Source organism: Canis lupus, chromosome 17 (assembly GCF_011100685.1).
Source record: "Canis lupus familiaris isolate Mischka breed German Shepherd chromosome 17, alternate assembly UU_Cfam_GSD_1.0, whole genome shotgun sequence".
NCBI lineage: Eukaryota > Metazoa > Chordata > Mammalia > Carnivora > Canidae > Canis > Canis lupus.
Genome location: NC_049238.1, coordinates 51,085,310 through 51,105,545, shown reverse-complemented (window position 1 = coordinate 51,105,545; position 20,236 = coordinate 51,085,310). Strand labels below are relative to the sequence as shown.

At 42.8% G+C, this 20,236-nt stretch overlaps 1 protein-coding gene across 7 annotated transcripts in view; it reads right to left on the bottom strand.

Annotated features, from left to right (window-relative positions):
• The window catches only part of EXOC6B (exocyst complex component 6B), a 628,567-nt gene that overhangs the window by 19,749 nt on the left and 588,582 nt on the right, over positions 1-20,236 (bottom strand). The window lies entirely within an intron of this gene.

Here is a 20,236-nt window from a genome sequence, read left to right as displayed (position 1 = left end):
TTTAGGAGGCAGGTTAACACAGCAAGAAGGAGCCTCAGGGTGGGGGTTCCCTGACTGATGATGTGACCCCAGATAAGCCACTACATATGTTTTCTCCTTCGATATGGAATAATAACAGCTATTGACAGCTGAGGGCAGAGCAAGAGAACGGCTGTGAAAAGCCCACTAAAGAGCATTGGGTTGACTACTGGTCCCTTTGTGTTCACTGCCCAAGATGTCCCTCAATTCCCTGACCCTGGGGATGGGCCACATTCATTAAAGGAAGAGCATCTGCCTGCCTTCCACATACCCTTGGGAGAAATGCCTGACACCAAAACCTAGGCAGATGGAAGAAACAGAAAGCAGGACTTATTTTAACAAACATAAACCAAGTACCAACAATGTATCAGGGAGTCTTCTGAAAGGATAAGCTATCTTGAGTCTACAGAATGATGTGAGCACTCAAAGAAGTACTCTAACAAATAGCAAAGAAAGTTCAGAAGAAGGGCATCTAAGCCTGAGCCAGGTAGGTGGGGACTGCCTTGGAAGTAAGCGGGACAAATGAGCAAGTGATAAATGGCCTCATATGCTAAACTAAGGAGATTGAATTTTAGCCTAGAGGCTTCTCTCCTTGTTTTCATCAAAGCTGCTATCTGCTTTCTTCTAGATCATGGGATGGAAAACTGCAGTCACCACTTGTTTATGTAAATAAAGTTTTATTGGAATACAGCCACGCTCATTGGTTAACATATTATCTGTGACTGCTTAATGCTTTAATCATTGAGTTAAGGAGTTGTGATGGACCAAAGGCCTGAAAAAACTAATATATTCCCTATCTAGTCCTTTACAGAAAAAGTTTGCCTTTAAGTCCAGGCCAGAGAGGGCAGTGTGCTCTGAAATTCTCTCAGATGTGAGATGTCTAATATCTACTAAATGAAAGGAAAAAAAAAAAAAGAAAAGAAAAGACAGAAAGAAACTGGGTTCATGGAGACCCTTCTGAGTATGAGGGGCAAAATCTTCATTATCTTAACATCTGGCATCAGAATTCTTTTCAGGCAGAGAAATATGTCTGCATCTCACTTTGTAAGATCCCCAAAGTGCCGATACATATAGTAGAGGGAAGGAATTTGTTACTCTAGTTCTTAGAGGCAAGGAGCTAATCTAAAGAGACAGGACTTAACTAATATGTGTGAGAACAGCTAAGAGGGAAGTTCCTATTGGTCTAATGGCCCCAAATGACTGTGAAGAGCTGGGATGTCTGATAAGTGACTGTTCTAAAGCTGTTACTGTGTCATATGGGATAGAAATCTCCCCTAACAATCCACACCTTCAATTCTTATCTTTAAACAAATCTACTCTGCTCTCACTTGCTTGGGAGAATGAGTATTTATTTCTTGGTGAGCTTGAAGAGGCTGAGTTTCACACCTCGAAAGCTGCACATCGGCACTGTGGATATGGGAGCCTAGGAAAGAAGACTGGAGGTATCTAGGGATTCAAAGAAATCTGAAGAAGGCCATTGCAATTTTTACAGGCCAAGGAATTGGGGTGGGGAGAGGTGCCAATTTCTCTGGATCTCTATAGGTTAAAGGCATCTGGCTTACATTTGAGTTTTTCAACAATGGCCACTCGGTAGGCTGGCTCTTGGGCCTTCCAGAAAGGTCTGATCTCCTGCTCTTTTTTTCCCTGGTTGTGAGAGCAGGAGAAGGGGCAAGTAGAGTAGTGGCTGTGCAGTTCCCTGCTCTCCCTCCACCCCAGCAGTCAGGCACGGATGGAAGCTTCATTAAGCTCTTTATCAGAGACCAACTGCACATCAGCAGCTTCCTCTGAAAGGGAACGTCACTCTGAGAAATATTTATTTGCCTCATAAATGTGGGTTTATAGGTTTGCTATCTAAACTTTTCACCTCTGAGACTACCTTGGTAAAGAGAAAAAGAAAGACAGGGAGGCTTAAGGCTTTCCCATTGTCATCAGCTGGTGCCTGGGGGGAGACTCCCAAATAAAAATGCCAACACCAAGCATTCCTTTGTCAGAGACTGTCCTGTTAGGCCATTTCTCATCGATGACAGCATCTATCCTGCTGCAGGGGTAGAAGGAAAACCTATTATCATGCTGGGTGATAATAACTATACTGTACGTACATGTTCCAGGGGAGGATGGGAAGCCCTTGCCATGGGCTGACAGACTTGCCCCTTGGGGAAGGCAGGCGGGTGTGGGTTTTCGATGGAGTTGCTGCCACACATGTGGTAGGAGAAGGAGGTAAGAGCCATGGGCCAGTGTTCACTCTTTCAGCACCCTGTGATTTGTTCAAGGTTCTTAGGTAAGTGGATTAGGAACCATACTGTTGAGTTTTTAAGTATATACCCTCCCTCTCTGGCTAAAGTGAGTAAGTGGTTTAAACCCTCGTCCCCTGTGAGGATACTATGGATTGAAGATAATATTAACACTGTGAGCATAAGCAAATATCAAGGAAATGGCAGGGCACACAAGTCTGTCATGAATGAGCTCTTTCTCATCCCATTATAAAGTAAGTACAATGATCAGAGTTGATAAGGCAGCCCTCCTGAATTTGAAGTCATTAAAGAGGCTATTTAAAATATGATCCGTACCCACTATTGTGAATAATGAACTTTACTCAGCCTAAGGACATATTTCACATTGAAATATTAATGATAGTGATGTGTATGGACACTTACATAGGGATATGCACAAGCCCACTTCTGAAAGTAATTGTTCTGGTCTCTTAAACTGCAGTGCAGGGGGAGTGCGGTATGTGTAGGACTATCCTTTTGTAGCTATTCAGCATCTAATTGTAATTAATAAGTTGTCAACACATTGTTATATACACAAATACAAAGGGTGAGTCCTTAAGACTTTTTGTCAATAGTGGTGGTCAATCAAAAAAATTTGGAGACTCTGGTTAGATCACTTGCAGGAAAAATTATCCAAAATCCATGATGAAAATGGTCTGGGTTCTCTTTTATAAGTGGAAAAATTAAGAAACATTAGTTGTCAAAAATTACTTCTTGCCTTATATGAGTCATTACAAATTATAGCCCGGGAACTTTACGGTAGGCATAAAAAATATATCTAACATTAAAGGAGAGTAAAGCAGGAAATGTCCTCCTACTCTGGTCAAGTTTAGAATGATCTGGAAAATATGCCTGGGTCCAGACAAAAGGCTCGGCCTACACAGCTAACTTCTGAAGACCCTTAGCCCAATCAGATATGTGTTTAAAACCCATTTTGTTCTTGGTTTGAGAGACAGGAGACTGAATAAAAAAGTGCTACTCAGATTCCACTGCCAAATTGTAGAACTAATCAATAGAACAAGCAAAGAAGCACTAGATAAGTGATTCTCAACCACCAACGGATCGTTTCTGTTTGTCTTCCCTTTAGAAACTCCAAATTTCAGAAGGGTTCTTCTGTCTCCCAAAGACTGTAGTAAGTAAACACTAGTTCCTAGGAAGGCCACAGTCTCGGTCCCCCTAGGGTTGGTGTTTCCCTTGTTGTTAAATTTCTTTCCTTCCTTTCAATTCTATTTTTCTAATTATATTTGTGTATTATTTTAATGAACCACCTCAAGACCATTTTGGAAACGGGTGAGATTAAACAAATTTGATAAAAATTGCTAGTGAGCACCATACCTGCCCTTGAGAGGCAAATGAAGGGCCCAGACAGTGAGTACAGCATGTGCATGTGTTCAAAACAAGAAAAGATGGGCACAATTTGCACAGAGAAAAGAGAATTTCAAACAAGAGATTAGTGGACACCATGGTGAAGAAATAGGAGTAGCTGAAATGTGTTTAAAAGAAAAAATTGGACATTCCTTGAACATCCACTATGTGACAGATACCGGGCTAGGCATCTTACCTATTTCATTGAATCCCCAGGAAAATCAACAGACTTAGAGGGTAGGTATCTCATTTTATAGATGAAGAAATGAAGGCCCCAAAGGTTAAGAGAACAGATCAAAAGGAACAGATTCAGAAAGTGATAGAGTTAGGACTCAGAGGCAGGATAGTATAATTCTAAGACCAGGCTCTTCCCTTTATTCCCTTTTGGGCGTCTCTCCATGGCCCACTGGTATGCAACCTGGCTGAGCAGAGGTGCCATATAAAGTAGTAGTAGTGGGAAGACCGAAGAGGGAGTAACGGAGTTGGACTATGAGGAGTATTGACAGTCTAAGGATATCTAAAACATTTTTTATGCCATGGAGAGTGATAACATTTTGGTAGCAGTCTATGAGTCAGATCAGTAGACTTGAGAATATTTTCAGGCAGGAAGATAATGAGGTAGGTAGGTAGGAAGGTAATGAGGACTTGGACTAGGGTGGCAGCAGCAGGATGGCAGAGAAGAGGATGGCCTCTGTATCAGATCCAATGGGAGGACAGGAGGCGGACTGTGTGCTGCAGGGGAACAGGGAAGACTAAACAATGATCTTGAGGCAGAGTTTTCAAAATCCGGTTCCCCCAGGGACTAGGCAAGCAACATGAGTGAATGAATCTGGCAGGTGGCCACATGACTGTTCTTATTCTCAGCAAAAGCAAGTGCATCAATATGGCTCTAGGTTCTCTCTTGCACCTGCCTTTTGCTTAAACTCTAGAGGAGATGAATAGATATATCTTTTGTTTTCTGCTTTGACTTTGCTCACTGAATTTTATAGACAGAACAAGGCTGGCTAGGGGCCTGTGGCAGGTTCAATGTGGTCAAGATCAGTTAAGCCTCATGAAACAGCGTAACCTTAGAATTAGCTAACTCCACACCCCTAATACCACAAATATCCTTCCTTTCTTATCAGAATCTCCTTCTAAAATTGCCCTCATGTCAGAAACTGTCACATAGGACTTCTCAGAATTCTCATTTGAGGGAGGAACAATTTTTGCTTGAATTCTCCCTGGCATTTCATAAAAAGTCTGGACACCAAACTTTTTCAGTTTGTTCTACAGTATCTCTTGACTAGTGAACATACCTTTCCTTCGCTAGCTTTATATGTATTCGTTTAGCTTTTGAGGGGTTTTCAGACTCTCCAAACAGAAGATAGAAGGCCAGCATTACAGCCCTGGATCTGTCACTAGCAACCAGTTCTACTACTAAGTAGGATTCCTCTCAAAATAACTTTTACTGATGACCAATGGCATTACTGTCCCTTCCAGCTCTAAGATTCTCTCTAGAGAATTCATTATTAGGACATAAATAGCTATGGGACAGAGAGAGTAGTTCTCATCACTTAGCAGGAATGAGGCAGCTAAAATGGCTACTGGGAGGAATTGCAGAGAATGGTGCCATTCCTTCACCTTACAGACAAGGAAATTGAGGTTCAGAAAGATTCGTGATAATGTGCAAAGCCGCCACGAATGGGGCTGGGGTTAGAACAGAAGTATGTGACCTGTAGTCTACTTTTCTTTCCATTACATGCAGCAATTTAACACTTCTGATAGAGAAATAACATATGGCAAGGTTTTGTGGGTTTTTTTTGTTTTTGTTTTGTGTTTTAGTTTACACACACAATATTGTACACAATGTTTGCAATTTGCTTTTTTTATTCAATATTATGTTTTCAAGATCTATCCTCACTGATTCATGGAAACCTAGTTCATTAGCTTTAACTGCCAAACTGCACTCTCCACTGTGTAACTATACTGAAATCTACTACCATGTGTTTATCGACTCATTCAATGATGGGAATTTGTATGATCGTGTGTCTGGCTGACAGTCTCCAGAGCAGAGTGCTTGCCTGTCCCCAAGGGGTGGCAGCATGCTAGGCAAGCATGGTGAGAAAGAGTATTGCTCAATCTTTACCACTGTCTGTATCTGAAATGAGGTAAAAAAGGTCACTTAGTGGGCCAACTTAAATACCCCTGCATATGATACCACAGCAAGCAGCACAGAGAAAACCCAAATGACCAGTCTAGGCCAGGACTCTCAATGAGATAATTGAAAGGAAATCTCTCTCTTGTTGGGAAAGAACATGCAGAGGAGTAGAGAAAGAGGCACAGTAAGCTGAGGTCATTAAGCCCACTCTGACCAGAATTAGGATAAACACAAAATATTTCCTGTCTGAATAGTAAGGACAGAAAGTTATATCCCCATTTCTGAGCCTCTGGGAATGGATCAGGAAGTCTCTGCAGGGTTTTCAAGGGTACTGGAGGTTGACCAGGGGCAGTAGAGAAGGACCAGCTCTGCTTCCATAGCTATTGTCCTCTATTTCCTTGAACTTGAAGAGATTGTCTCTGAAATCTTCCAAGAAGCACCCAAATGCCCGTTAGCTCATGTCTGAAGCGGTGAAAGAGACATGAGGAGAAGAAAGAAGCCTCCTCGTGGGACTTTGGTATCACTCTCAGGGGTCCTGAGATGGAAAGATTTCTTCTCTTACTCTGCACAGACAAGCTCGGTCTTCCAATTTCTTGTCTGGCCACAGCAATAGGGCCCTTGGTCTGTGATGGCATGGGAGCCATTAGCCAACACAAGGCCCTTGTTTTCATCAATTCCGAGTCACTGAGCTCTCAAATCAATATAGTTTTCTGACTCAGTTTCTCAATCAGTTATGTGCATTTATTATGAGCAAAAACCTGCTCCAGTTTATTACATAAGAGTAGGAAGAAAGATATAGTAAGTGAAAGCACTTGGAAAGTTTGCAGTGTTATTATACTTACTAACACTATTATCATAGGGTAGCATTTTATTCAAAGAGATTTTTTAAAAAGCAACTAAACATTACCCTTCATGAACTTTAAAGCAATCAAACTTGTCTGCCTTTTGCTTCAATGTTGTCAACTGGAGCCCCTGGCGCTCCCCCAAGCTACAACTCCCCTGTCCTGACCCCAGAGCCATCGTGTCCATATTCTCTGTGAGCCGGGGCAGATGGATATTCTCCTGTTTAGCACTTGTCCATGTGTCTTGTTCCCTGGAACAGGGTTCCTGCAAGGGCTTTAACGAGGGCCAGATTATACGCTGTGGGTTTTTCTGGAGGGGACCACCCACAGTTTAAATACCATGACCAAGTTATGGGAAAAACAATCTATCCTTTCACCTGAGATCTCTCCCACAGCTACAAACCGCCCCCCCCCAGAGGAGATGCCACAGTGTCCCTGCAAATCACCACCATTTCGTCACCCCTTGTCTTGTCCCCTCCATCTGGTGACCAGCCCCCTTCCTAACTTGAAGGCATCCTCTGTAGCAGCTACATATTCCCAACCCTTTCCCCGGCCCCCTCTACGGGTCTCAATAGCAGACATTCTACAACACTGGGCTTGGGGTGGAGGGCGAATTAGGAAATCTCCAGGCACGAAGACGAGCAGCGTGGTGCCAACTCAGCTCCAAGTTGTTCTGCCTGGGGGCTGCAGTCAGTTTAGGGTTCCATCGTGTCTCACCCCTATGCCACCCGGCAAGATACCAACCTCTTTCCAACATGGAAATAATAAGATCTACCCAGGGAAAGTGCTCAGCATAGTGCCTGGCATGTAGTAAGTGCTCAGCAGCTATTAGTAATGAGGAGGAGAACGAGGAGTAACAGGAGGAGGGGGTCGTGGGGAGGGGAAAATGAGAAGCCAAGTGACTTGTTTCTTGTTCACAGCCTCACCAGTGATGCTCTCTGATTTAGACTACCTGCCTATTTCTCTTTGTCCATCCAGATCCTTCCCTTTCTAAAGAGACCCCTAAGAAGAAGCCTTCTTCAATCATGCCAGGCACAGTCTCTCATTTGGTGTTATCAGAGCCTATCTGAAACTCCGAATTGTTCCTGTTGCCTCTTCCCGGAGATTATAAACTCCTTAAGGGTGGGACCTAGCTTTTTCTCTGTCTCCGCCTAGCACAGGTCTTGTCCAAGGTTAACTATGAAATGCTTAGGGTTGAGTTGAGTCACGGAGGCTTCTATTTCCCGGTCCCAGAGTGGTACCAAGAACAGCACAAAGGAAATTTCACAGCTCAAGGCTGTGTCTTCCTGGCTGCTCAATATGCCTGGACTTTATCACCCCACACGATTAAAATGGCCCTGTGTTGGATGAAGGCGGGGAAAACCCACATTCTCTAGACACTCCTCAAATGAGTAAGGGGTTCTAGAGGCTGGTTTGAGGTTCCATACTTGCCACAGATAATTCACTAAGTAATCATTCCCACTCTGGGACCCACTCTGGATGTTGGAGTACTAATTACATCCCACATTCCCAAGAGGGCTGTTGAGGTGCAGAGCTCATTTGTACTGGTCCAGAGGCTCTGACTGCCAAGGAATTGGGTTTATGGCAAATCAGAGTTGGTTGAGATAATCAAGTGGCCACTGCTCATCTGTGACCTATTGATGCTCAGGCTGTGGGTCCCCGTACTGTTCATACATAGTGCCTTTGCAAGCTTCTGGAATTATCTGGCCTGGGAGCATCTCTACAAATGGGAGGCTCACCAAATCAGAGTCCTACAGTTGAGGGGAACTTGGGACAGGCTTCCGTCCCAAAGTGGTCTTCAGCTTTCCCTGGATACCAGCAAAGTCCCTCTCCTTCATCCTCTTACCTCTAGGGCCAGATCAAAGGTACTCCCACCTCTCAGCCCATAAGCACCTTACAGGCTTGTTCATGTTGACTTTTTTCATGTTTAAGCACTGTGTGGTGGAGCAGAAAGGAGCCAAAATAAATGTGTGCTGATGGTTGTGAGAAACCGTTGCAGGAGGCCTGCACCCTGGAGCCCTGAATGCATCAAAGCAGACACCTCTGCCTGAGGTCCTCCTTCAGGCCTCCTCTGGCTTCCTGGCAGCTCTCCGGGGCACTAGGGCTCTCCACAAGGTACTGGTTTCTGCTTTCTCCTGGTGTTTCTTCACGTTCTCCAAAAGGCAGAGAATGGGTGGAAAGGCTCAGCCACAGGATATTGGACTGTTTACAGTTGGCCAGGCCAAGATTAGAGTGAGCACAACATATGCCAAGTTCATTGGAAGTTACATTTTCCCTTTGTTTACACATTAAAGGGGAGAAGACCAGAAGGAAAAAAAAAAAAGCAGGTGACCTCCTGTTAACCTCACTCGTCTGCAAGAGGCTGCTGCCCTCACCTCTGAATGAACTTTCAGATTATCTCAGACAAGATTCACCTTGCGCTGAACTTGTACGCCTGCTCTGAAGCCCCCAGTCACGTAGCTGTGATTAAACATTACAGAGTGGCCATAAATTTACAGAAGTATTATTGTAGCTTGCTTTCCTCTTTCTTCTTTGGGAGAGGAAGAGAGCAATGGTTTAGGGTGGGGGGAGCTCAAAAAGGGGAAACTTGTCGTCAAACAAACAGTTCCTTTTCACAGCTCCGAACAAAAGAGAAAATGTTGCATAGGTGTCTCAGAAAGAAGGGCACAGGAATTTGGCCATGGGAGAGAAATTAAAGCTCCAGAAGACTTCAGAAGTCTAGGGCACAGCCCAGATGTCCCCCCTCCCATTTCCAGGCAATCTCAAAGTCTGCAGGTGAAGCATGAAAGTGTGCTGCCCTGGCCCCCGGCTTTGACTTCAAGGCTATCCGAGAAGTACGTCTTGTGCCTGTGAGAGAGAGGCGCCCTCCCAGGGTTGGCTACAGGGTGTGGGCAGGCTGACGGCAGCAGGCAGGGGAAAGAAGGCTGCAGGCAAACATAGTTCGTTTTGTTCTTCGAGCTGCTGTGAAAGATGAGGACGCCCTAACATCTGGGAGATTTAAATGGAGATTGGACAGAGACTAGACCGTATTCTAAGGAAACACCCTGTGGCTGCACCCAGGAGACTGACCAGATGACCTAAGAACATTTCTTTCTATGATTCACTGTTGTATGCTGAAAGTAAGAAAAAAAAAAAAAAGGATATTCCACTGAAGTAACGTTTGCTGAACCCTCTAGCGTCCCAAAGCCAAAATCCGCCTGCAAAAGGCCTGTGCTGCCCCTTAAACAATGAGACCTCTATAACCAGAAAAGGCCACGGAGTGCTCTATTTGATCCAAAGAATTGTAAAAAGTGGTCAGGAAGCCCAGACTGAGGTGATAGGCTCTGGCCAGCAAAGTCACCTTTGGAAAGGAGTCGTTCTGTCTCTGGTTACCTTATGGCAGTGACAGGGGTGCTAAAGAGGCTCATTGTTTCTCCAGTTGGCAAAGCCTTGTCCATAAAAGCAGCAAAGTGCGAGGTCCATCAAATGAGCAAAGCAGCTGAAGGCTTAGCTCAGCTTCTGCTCTCGGCAAGAACTTCTGCTGCTGTTAAGAATCAGAATCAGCCAGGAGTCCAGAAATGGCCTTGGGGCTACTCAGGCATCACCTCTGACACACAGAACTGGGCTGGGAAGAGAAAAGGCCATGGAGCGAGGACAGTATTGGCGATAGTTAAATTTGGCAAAGGAGCTCTGAAGGCAACCTCTGGTCCCGGGGGCCCCCTGTGTTCAGAGCTCTGATCAGGACTTTGAGAAGGGAAACAAATGGGTTCCTGCTCCCTGTGCAAGTTCTGTGTTTGGTGGCAAGCCAGGAGGCTGAACACACAGAGGCTGGGATAGGACAGACAGGGGAAAGCTGCGAGTAAGCAGGAGCTATCCTGAAGCTGGCGGTCTGAAGGTAGGCAAACAACCATGTCATCACAGAGGTAGTAGCCGAGGGCAATGAGATAGACTCCATGGGGCAGCTAGCAACCAAGAAGGCATACACAAGAGGAAGAGAGGCAAAACTGTGCCAAGAGTTAGAAAATAGGAGATTAGACTATTGGATGAAAATTTAGGGTGGGGGTGGGGGAGGAGTAGCATAATAAGTTACATCTGTTGAGAGCTGAAGGTCAGCCAGACACAATATTAAACGCTTTATTGGCACTGTCTCATTTAATGTTCTTCTAGGAGGAAGATACTATTATGCCCACTTTAAATATAAGGAAATTGAGGCACAGGGCAGCTAAGCAACTGCTCAAAAAACACCCTGTTAATTAGCAAGGAAGTCAGAATTTGAATCTAGGCCTACTTGACTCTGTAATCTCTAAATAAGAGAAAAGAATCTTAGAACCATAGAATTAAGAAAATCTACAAAAGTTCATGTGGGTCAGGTTGAATGCAAGGTCCTCCTGCTTTTCCCACTATCCTTCAAGATTTGTATAAGCTCACATCCCCTCTAGGAAACCCTGAATTCCGCTATCAGCCTGTGAGATTTACCCCTCCTCCAAACGCCGTTTGTACTTACTGTTTACGGGGCACAGGAAGCACTGTATCACATGTTTTTCTATTCTTCCAACTGTTTGTCCCTCACAACTGAATATTTATTATGTCAGTAAGCCAGATGTTGATATCGAGAGAAACCTAAATGTTTTATGTTTGTAGATCCCAGAATAGAAAGTCAACTCCTTGAGGTCTGAGATTCACAAGGCTTAATACACTGAGAGGCGCACAGTGGGACCTCAATACCTTTGTGACTAAGCCCCCAGAAGCCAATGAAAGCTCTCCATATACAAAAACAAAAACAAAAACAAAAAACATTTTCTAAAGAAGAGAGCTGTTCATTAGTGGAATGTGCTGGAGTAAAGGGTGTAAGGAGTATGTATGTGAAAATAGGATGAGCTCTATTTCTTTTGGGTATATTTTTTCCTCAAAATGACATAACTTTATTGTGTATTTTCCTTATAAAAATATATATGGGGATGCCTGGGTGGCTCAGCGGTTGAGCATCTGCCTTCAGCCCAGGGCGTGATCCTGGGGACCCAGGATCGAGTCCCACATCAGGCTCCCTGCATAGAGCCTGCTTCTCCCTCTGCCTATGTCTCTGCCTGCCTCCTTCTGTGTCTCTCATAAATAAATAAATAAAATCTTTAAAAAAATATATATATATATGATTTTTGCAAAAAAAAAATCAGGTAAAACTTCCTTAACTCAAAAAAGCATAATGGGCAAACTATCAGCCATAATCTTATCTCCTAGTAATAACAGTTGGCAAGAATTTGGTATCTAGCCTTCGAGACTTTTGTCTCACCAAAAATCGAGTGCATCAGACATACTTTCAAAAGTAGATTTTTCTCCACTAACACAGCACAGACATCTTTTACATGTAAACACCTGTAGATAAACTTCATTTAAAAAGACTCAATAGTGTCTATTTAAATGGCTATATGTAATACTAAGTGAATGAAGCCCTTACAGATAGATACTTTGGTCCCCCCCCCCCCCCATGCCCAATACTTCCCTATATCACAGCTTTTGCCATTCACTCAAAAACTGCCCTCCAGAATTGAGTATCAATTTATTCTCCCATTTAGCAGTTATCAGAATGTTCAGGAATGGAAATGCCTGACCAGAGTTGAGATGAACATTGACCAGAAACACTAGAGGGACTATCTCACTGAATCAAAATCTTTATGTTTATGATCTTGATCATCCCTTTCTACCATAAAACCCCATCATGGGTGCCTGGGTGGCTCAGTGGTGGAGTGTCTGCCTTTGGTTCAGGTCGTGATCCCAGGGTCCTGGGATTGAGTTCTTCATCCAGCTTTCCACAGGGAGTCTGCTTCTCCTTCTGCTTATGTCTCTGTGTCTCTCATGAATAAATACATAAAATCTAAAAAAAAAAAAAAAAACCCAAAACAAAAAAGAAAACCCCCATCATGCTTCCTTGCACTCTTCCTAAATCACAGAAATGTAATGAAAATCACTAGAACTTGTTTCAAATACCTGGAACCCTTTAGAAGGAGAGTGATAACTTGTATTTAGACTGTGCTTTATAATTTACAAATGTTTTCAAGTATATTTTCATTTTGTGGTACAAATACCATCTTCTTATTGGCTCTGAGATCTCATACTTTCCAACTGGAACAACTTAGGGATGATTAGGTTACAAAATAACCAGTGGGATGCCAGTTCTCATCTTAAGCCTTTTCTAGATCCTAAGACCCAGTCCTGCACCTCAGAAAGAAATAGGCCCGGGGTGCCTGCACCCTTCACCTCACCACCCCCAGATGGAAAGCTCTGTATGCATCTTCTATCTTCCATTGTCACTATCTAAGAATTCAGAAGCTCCTTTTCTCTGGATTTTAACCTTGCAACCACAGCTCTTTTTCCTCTGTGGTAACTTTTGTGTCAAATGAACACAGAGGCAAGGAGTTAAAAGTTACAATTTTGTTACCTGAAGTAGCTTGAACTATTTTCGTCTGCTCAGTTGTTTTGTTTTTTTTTTTTCTTTTTAATTTAATTTTATTTATTCATAGAGACACAGCTAGAGAGAGAAAGGCAGAGACACAGGCAGAGGGAGAAGCAGGCTCCTTGCCGGGTGCCCGATGTGGGACTCGATCCCAGGACTCCAGGATCACGCCCCAGGCTGCAGGCGGCCTTAAACCGCGCCACCGGGGCTGCCCCGCTCAGTTGTTTCTTATGTCATTGGTTGGGAGCATAGACTGCAATCCATAAGGGAAAGCTCCTTAGCTGTTCCTATCCTGCTGTTCCTCGTTCCCCCAAAAACCTTCTTTCTTAATTTTTCAGGCTTCTAAAGAAGCAAAGCTCAGCCTGGTGTCTTCAGAACCTCCCTAAAATTCTCCATTTTAGCACCCTTCCCTCTTTATAGGGAGTGCAAGTACCCTACTCTATTGGAAGTTATATGTGCTTCAGCCAAAGACCCTAGGCCGGAAGGAACAAGTGACTTGCTTAAAAACTGGGCTCTAGTTCCATTTCTGATCATCGCAGTGTTTGCTGAAGCAAAGGCTTAATGTCTACCTTAGAGAATGAGTGCTATAACCTGTACCGTGGATATTAAAATCAAGAATACACTGAAAATACAATATTGGGCATTAGAATATGCTCTTACATAATTACCCATGGCCGTAATTAAAGCAGTCCCTCTTTCTTAAAGTATATGGTGCTTTTGGTCTTCAGTGACAACATTTTTATATTATTGCTCTTTACATTCAATTATGATACAACCAATGAACCAGCTATGCACAATTACCAGGCATACAAGAAAAGAAGAAAGAAAGAAAAAAAGAAAGAAAAGGAAAGAAAGAAAAAAGAAAGAAAGAAGAAAAGAGAAAACAAAAGGAAAGAAAGAAAAAAGAAAGAAGAAAGAAAAGAAAGAAAAAAGAAAAGAAAAGAAAAGAAAAAGAAAAGAAAAGAAAAGAAAAGAAAAGAAAAGAAAAAAAAAGAAAAGAAAGAAAAAAGAAAAGAAAAGTTAAGTTTCCTTTGCTGGGTATCTGTAGCTGCCATTTCCAGGGTGTGCTGTTCTTTTGGGTCCTAAGCCTTTGCTTGCTATCAGCCTCTTCCTTATTCTCTCTGGTTTGTCTCCAGATATTACTTTTTAGGCAGTTAATCGACTACCCTTAATTTATTTTCTCTCATTTGCCATCATGTAAAATGCTATAAGGACTACTGCTTAGCATTAGAAAAGGGCAGATACTACACCTCTACCCTCAAGGAATCTATAAGTTAGTTGGGGATCCAGGCCAACATATTTAAATCAATTAATATGCTATCACTTTTTCTTGATGGCATATTACCTTTCCATAAATGCTACATAAAATGAGCACATCGACATGCAGTAAGGTATGTGCTGCCACAGATTTAAAAGAGCAGTGTATAATGATAATATTTTGTATGTACTGTATACCCATTTCCTAGAACAGTTCCTGACATGTAAAAGACACCCAATAAATATTTATAGAATGAATTCTCTCCTCTCCTGACCTGCCATCTATTTTAAAGCTAAGGGACCAGGTGTTTCCAGGACATGTACCTTTCCCAAAGGGCCCCAGAGTCATTACAATTTCCATAAAGTTGTGCAGTTTTCTGGCAGCCATCCCAGAGGGGGCGATACCTCATCTAACAAGTCAGCGGGTGCTGCTTCTCTGGGGACAGTGCCCATGGGAGCTTCGTTTGAACCTCTAATGAGACTGGGGGGTTTTGGTGGGTGGTGGGGAGCAGCAAGGTGGTGATACAGGTCTGCAGCAGTGAGTCCTGTTGCCTCAGCAGAACGCGCACACATCTCCGGTGAACACCCTGTAGCCCAGAAAGGCCACTCAGCCACACATTCTTTGATATGAGTGGGTTCCAAGAGATGTTTACAAAAGCATCTCCGCAAAGTGTTCTCACTTAGCACTTATTCAAGGGTGCCAATTAGGAAAGAGAACCATAGGCTGAGTCAAATAGAAGGCAAAAACACCACCTCTCGCTCTCTCCAGGCGGCGAAGCTTCCTCCTGTGAGATCTGGGCAGTAAAGGGTTAGCAGTTTTATGCTCCTCCCTCCACCTGAAACGCCTTCAGTCCTTGCCAATGCTTGGGCACCTGCAACCTTTAAGACTTGTGCCTCCATGGGCCAGTTTACTTGCCCCACTGGCGGAGATTCAGTTACAGATGTAGTGACAAGTGATGCTGGAAAAAGTCCTATTTCTGGACTCAATTTCCTCATCTATAAAATGAAGTTTGGGGGCTAATTGATTTCTCAGGGCCCCTTTCTAGCTCAAACTTCATCTTTATATGGGCTGTGTTCTCAGGTGAGAGGCTGGAGTGGACAAAGAAGCCTTCCTCTTCTGCTGGAGCCATCCTGTCAGGGAAAGGCCAGTCTTCCAAGAGGTCTGGTGCAAGGTCAGGGCAAAGGCTGGCGCGGTTACTTCCATACACGGTGTTCATGCCTTCACCTCCTTAGTCACGAAAGTCGATGATGAAGGCTTCACATGTGCCCCAAACAGTGCAAAGCCATAACAGAAATACAAGCTTTATTCTGCATAAGACAAAACATCCTACCATACCCACCACAGGCCAGTTTTATAGAGATTTTAATGAGGCACCAAAATGGTGAGGTTACTAGAAGGTGATGGGCAGCCTTATGAATGATTCTTAATCATACAACTCCCCACTGCTCACTGTAAATGTAGTATGTGGTCAGGTAACATAATGTGGGATTACTACAAAACCGATGTGATTTTGGATGTTTTGTTTTGTTAACCCCAGGGGCTGTGTGAGGAACTTAGAAGGGATATATTGGTTTGGTTTACCTGTTCCTTTGCTTTGGCTTTCTCTACCACCCAGTGTTACCTTAGTCTATTTAAAGTTTTATCCCAGTGATTCTCAGTGGTAGACTTTTCCCAAATCACAGAGCCCTTTACTGCTGTAATGAGTCTCCACACTGATAGGAGTGTGTGGAATCCCTTAGGTGTGTTGAGGTGGAAAAAAAAAAAGCTCTACTGGTTTGGAATAGGCTGAGGGTATTTCTCCCTTTGGCTCAAGAATGCTGTGTCAAAAGGAGTGCTGCCTTGAAGGTGGCTGTCTGGCCTCAGTTGGTGCCTTTCCTTGTAGATGTCTTTCCCCTCTGGGGACCTGAAGCATTTCTAGAGGTAAGGAGCAAAAACGGGGTTTCCAAGGATGTGATGATTGTTCTCAACCACCAGCTGTTTGTCTCTGCCTGATTCAACTCTCAATCCTCTCTGTAGTTCCAGTTTCTTGGGCAGGGTAAGCTGTTTTATTGCTCACTGTAGAGATTTCCTTTAATTACTAACATATCACAGAGATAAACCCAAGTTTCTAACACACACAGGAATAGAACAGACCTAGGAAATAATAGCCCTATAAAAGAGGACTTGGAGTTGCTGGAACTGAGAAGGAATAAAAAAACAGAGTAATAAAAAAATTAAATGTCAGTATCAAGCGTATTAGTGGAACTGAAAATGCCTGTGAGGATAATAAAACATCTTCAACTTAATAATAATAAAAATGCGTTTGACTTAGATAATAATGGGGAAGATGAACCAAGAATTTGCATCTTGTTTCCTTCCAAGTTTTTCCTCACAAATGCTATTCTATTGAAGAGAAGCAAGGTTTAAGCCTATTGGATAATCAGCCTTTCAGGGATGTATGGATGGTAAGGACTCCCATATTCTCCATCTCCACTATAAAGTGAGGAAGAAAGCATGAATACTAATTGTAGCACATAAAGCTCAGGTTAAATATAAAACAGCTCCTACCAGAGCAGAATTTGAGCACGGAAGAGGAGTCTGAGGTGGTGTAGTAGACTGTTTCAAAAGATGGCTGCAACAATAGTTCCCATCCCATATGGTCCTTTGCAAAGAACCTTTCTACTCTCCCATCAAGAGGCGGAGTCTGTTTCCGCCCCCTTTAAATCTCAGATAGCCTCAGGCCTTGTTTTTACCAAAAGAATATGATGAGTGGGTGGTGTGGACCTCCTCAGGCTGGGCCTTAAGAGATCATAGCTTCTGCTTCACCACTTGGAATACTCATTCTTGGAATTCAGCTGCCATGTAAAGAAGCCCAAGTTAGCCAAGTGGAGAGGCAGAGACAGGTTCCAACCTCCTAGTCAACCCTGCCAACATACTACACATGTGAGTGAAGCCATCCTGGTACTCCAACCTCAGCTTCCATCAGATAGCAACCTCTTGAAAGATGCCAGCTGATACCACATAAAGCAGACGGATGAACTGTCCAGTTGAGTCCTGGTCAAATTACTGACCCATAGAATTAGGAGCAAACAAAATAGTTCTTGACTAAAGGTACCGAATTTGGGGGGTAGCTTGTTAATGTAGCAAAAGATAATCAAGACAGGTGAAAATCTCCATTTTAGGAGCAGGTTAGATAGTCACTTGTTTTGAGAACTCAGGCAAGACAGTTTGAGACCTCAAACCCACCTTTCTGGTTATAATAATCCACTGAACATGGGGAAAGAGGAGGAATTAATTCTCTTAGAGTCTCTATGGTGAATCTTGTTAGCACTTCTGGATGGGACTTCCTAATAGGAAGCCTTCAAGAGGAAATTGGTGTTTCTCGGTAGCTCCTGAAATAAAAACTCTTCATTCTCACTCAAGAAGGGGTTTCATTGATGCTCGTTTGCCCGCTACCCCCTAGAGATCCTTCCTGCTGTAGAAAATTAAAGTCATTTCTGTTCATATCATCACTTGATATTACTGAGAATTATCACTGGTGTCTGGAGCACAGGATGTGCTCTAGAGTATCCTCTCTGGTGACTGTTACCACACACCACTTTGGTAACCCAAGCCCCTTTTCAGTGTCTGATTCTGGCTATGATTGCCCAGCCATTCAACCCTGGCTCTATGGCATCGTCTCTTCTATTTCCTTCTGGCTAGCCATACTTTCCACTTTGGTGAGCTGTAGTTAGAATGCATGAGGTATGTGGAGAGGTGGCCACTTGCAGGCTTCTTCCTTTTAGACTGTATCAATGCCATTAATGGGAGGTTCCCACCTACCATAAAGGGATTAATTTGATTTAATGAACAGAAACGCAGGCTGAGGGCTTAGGAGAAGCTTTCCCAAAAGGTTTAGTTGATGCTATGTTTTTGTATGTGAAAATTTTGCTTTGGGGTTGTGAACTCTTTAAAACAAACAGTTGAGGTCATTGTTAATGGGAGACAGGATGACTCGCATAGCTTCTGTCAAGACTGTTTTTAGGGAGGAAATGCAGCAAACAGGGTTGGGCCTTTTCACAATGATCCATCTTTCAAAAGCACGAGTGAATGCCCCATCTCATTAATCATAAGACTCTGGCTTACACTGCAAATAGGGAGCAAGAGCTACTCATGAGGCCATCACATCTCTCCTCTTGCTGAATAGTGAGAAAGGGCCAAATAATCTCATCTTCTTCCTACTTGCTACTAAAGAACACCTCTTTGTCCAGGCTGGGCACAGAAAAAAATGGGTGGACATTCAAATTATTAAATCTTATTATTTTATGTCACTCTTCTGAGGTAAAATGTTAGGGAGGAAAAAAATCTTATTTCATTCTTGATTGCCCTGGGCTAGGCACAAGTTTCATCATGTCTCTTTGATATACCACCCTACCATCACCTGGTAACCAAGAAGGCCAAAGCAGATGCATCTTCTGTCTCACATGATCTCTCCAACATGTCTCATTCTCCTACCAAAACAATGCTTATTACCTAAACTTAACTTCCAAGAAAGAAACCATTATCCTACACAAAAATGACCAAAGAAATCAAGGGAGAGTAAAAACTCTGCAGAAAGGAACAGTTTTTGAACTTATCAGACAGCCGACGTTGCAAAACCAACTAGTTTAAAACTCAAAGGAAGACAAGTACTTTCAAGCAGACATGAAAAATGAACTCTTGTTTACTTGGGGTAGATGCTGGGTACCAGGCAAACAGCTAAAATTGTTAACAAATTTCATGAGAGTATAGAACTTTTGGGAACAATAGACAAAAGAGGAGTTTGAACCCATTGGGAAACTCTTTCTCATAGACTTTACTGTTCAAGTGATATTGGGAACAGAACAAGAGGTGAAAGAGGTCTTCCTTTGTGGTGGAGGCCAAGGGAGATGCACAGTTGCCACTTTAGGAAAGGAACAAAGCCCTGCCCCAGATGCTTCTACCCTTTCTCTACTACAAAACAAAGCCTTAAGCTGCTTAGGAAAAAAAAAGAGCAGCATTCAGGGCACAGGGGAAGATACAGTGCAGCTGGGGAAAAGGAATAGGGAAAAACAACAACAACAACAACAACAACAACAACAACACACCCGCAACCCTATATCTATGCAGGACAGAAAAAGGATTGGGTCCAGATGATTAAAGATTCCTTACTGCTGAAGGAGGGACAGGATCACTGAGAACAGAAAATGTGAACACCTCCACTCCTCATCACCAAGCTAGCAAGCAACAAATAACTAAGGTCAGCAGTAAACTGCTGGAGGAGAGAGATTCTGAGATGAAGCAGAAAGTAAAGACCTAAAACAAGGAAGATCACTTAATTATGCTCTTCAATAGTGTAGTGAAAATTTCAGACAATGCAGTAAGGCCAGAAAAAAAGGCTCACAGATTAAAAAGGGAGAAAGAGCACTATTCACATATGATAAAATTGTCTATATAGAAAGCCCTCCTCCCCCAAATCTACAAAAAACCCACTAGTACTAATAAGTAAGTTTAGTTTCGTAAGATCACAGGATACAGGGCCACTATATGAAAACAAAACAAAATGAAACAAAAAACCACCCTCTATTCTAATGCTATATACAACAAACAATTGGAAAGTGAAGTAGATTTTTTTTTTCTTTAAAAAAAGCACCATCTATAACAGCAACAAAAACCATGAAATACTTAGGTGCCAGGTTTGTGTGCTGAAAACTACAAAATGAAACAAATCAAAGATAACCTAAACAAATGGAAAGATATACTATGTTCATGGATTGGAGAACTCAAAGTTGGTAAGATGTCAAATTTTCCCAAACTGATCTATAGATTAAATACAATCCCAATTAAAGTACCAGCACACTATTTTCATTTGAAATTGACAATCTGGCTCTAGAATTTATATAGAAAAGCAAGGAAACTAGAAAAGCCAAAACATTTTTAAAA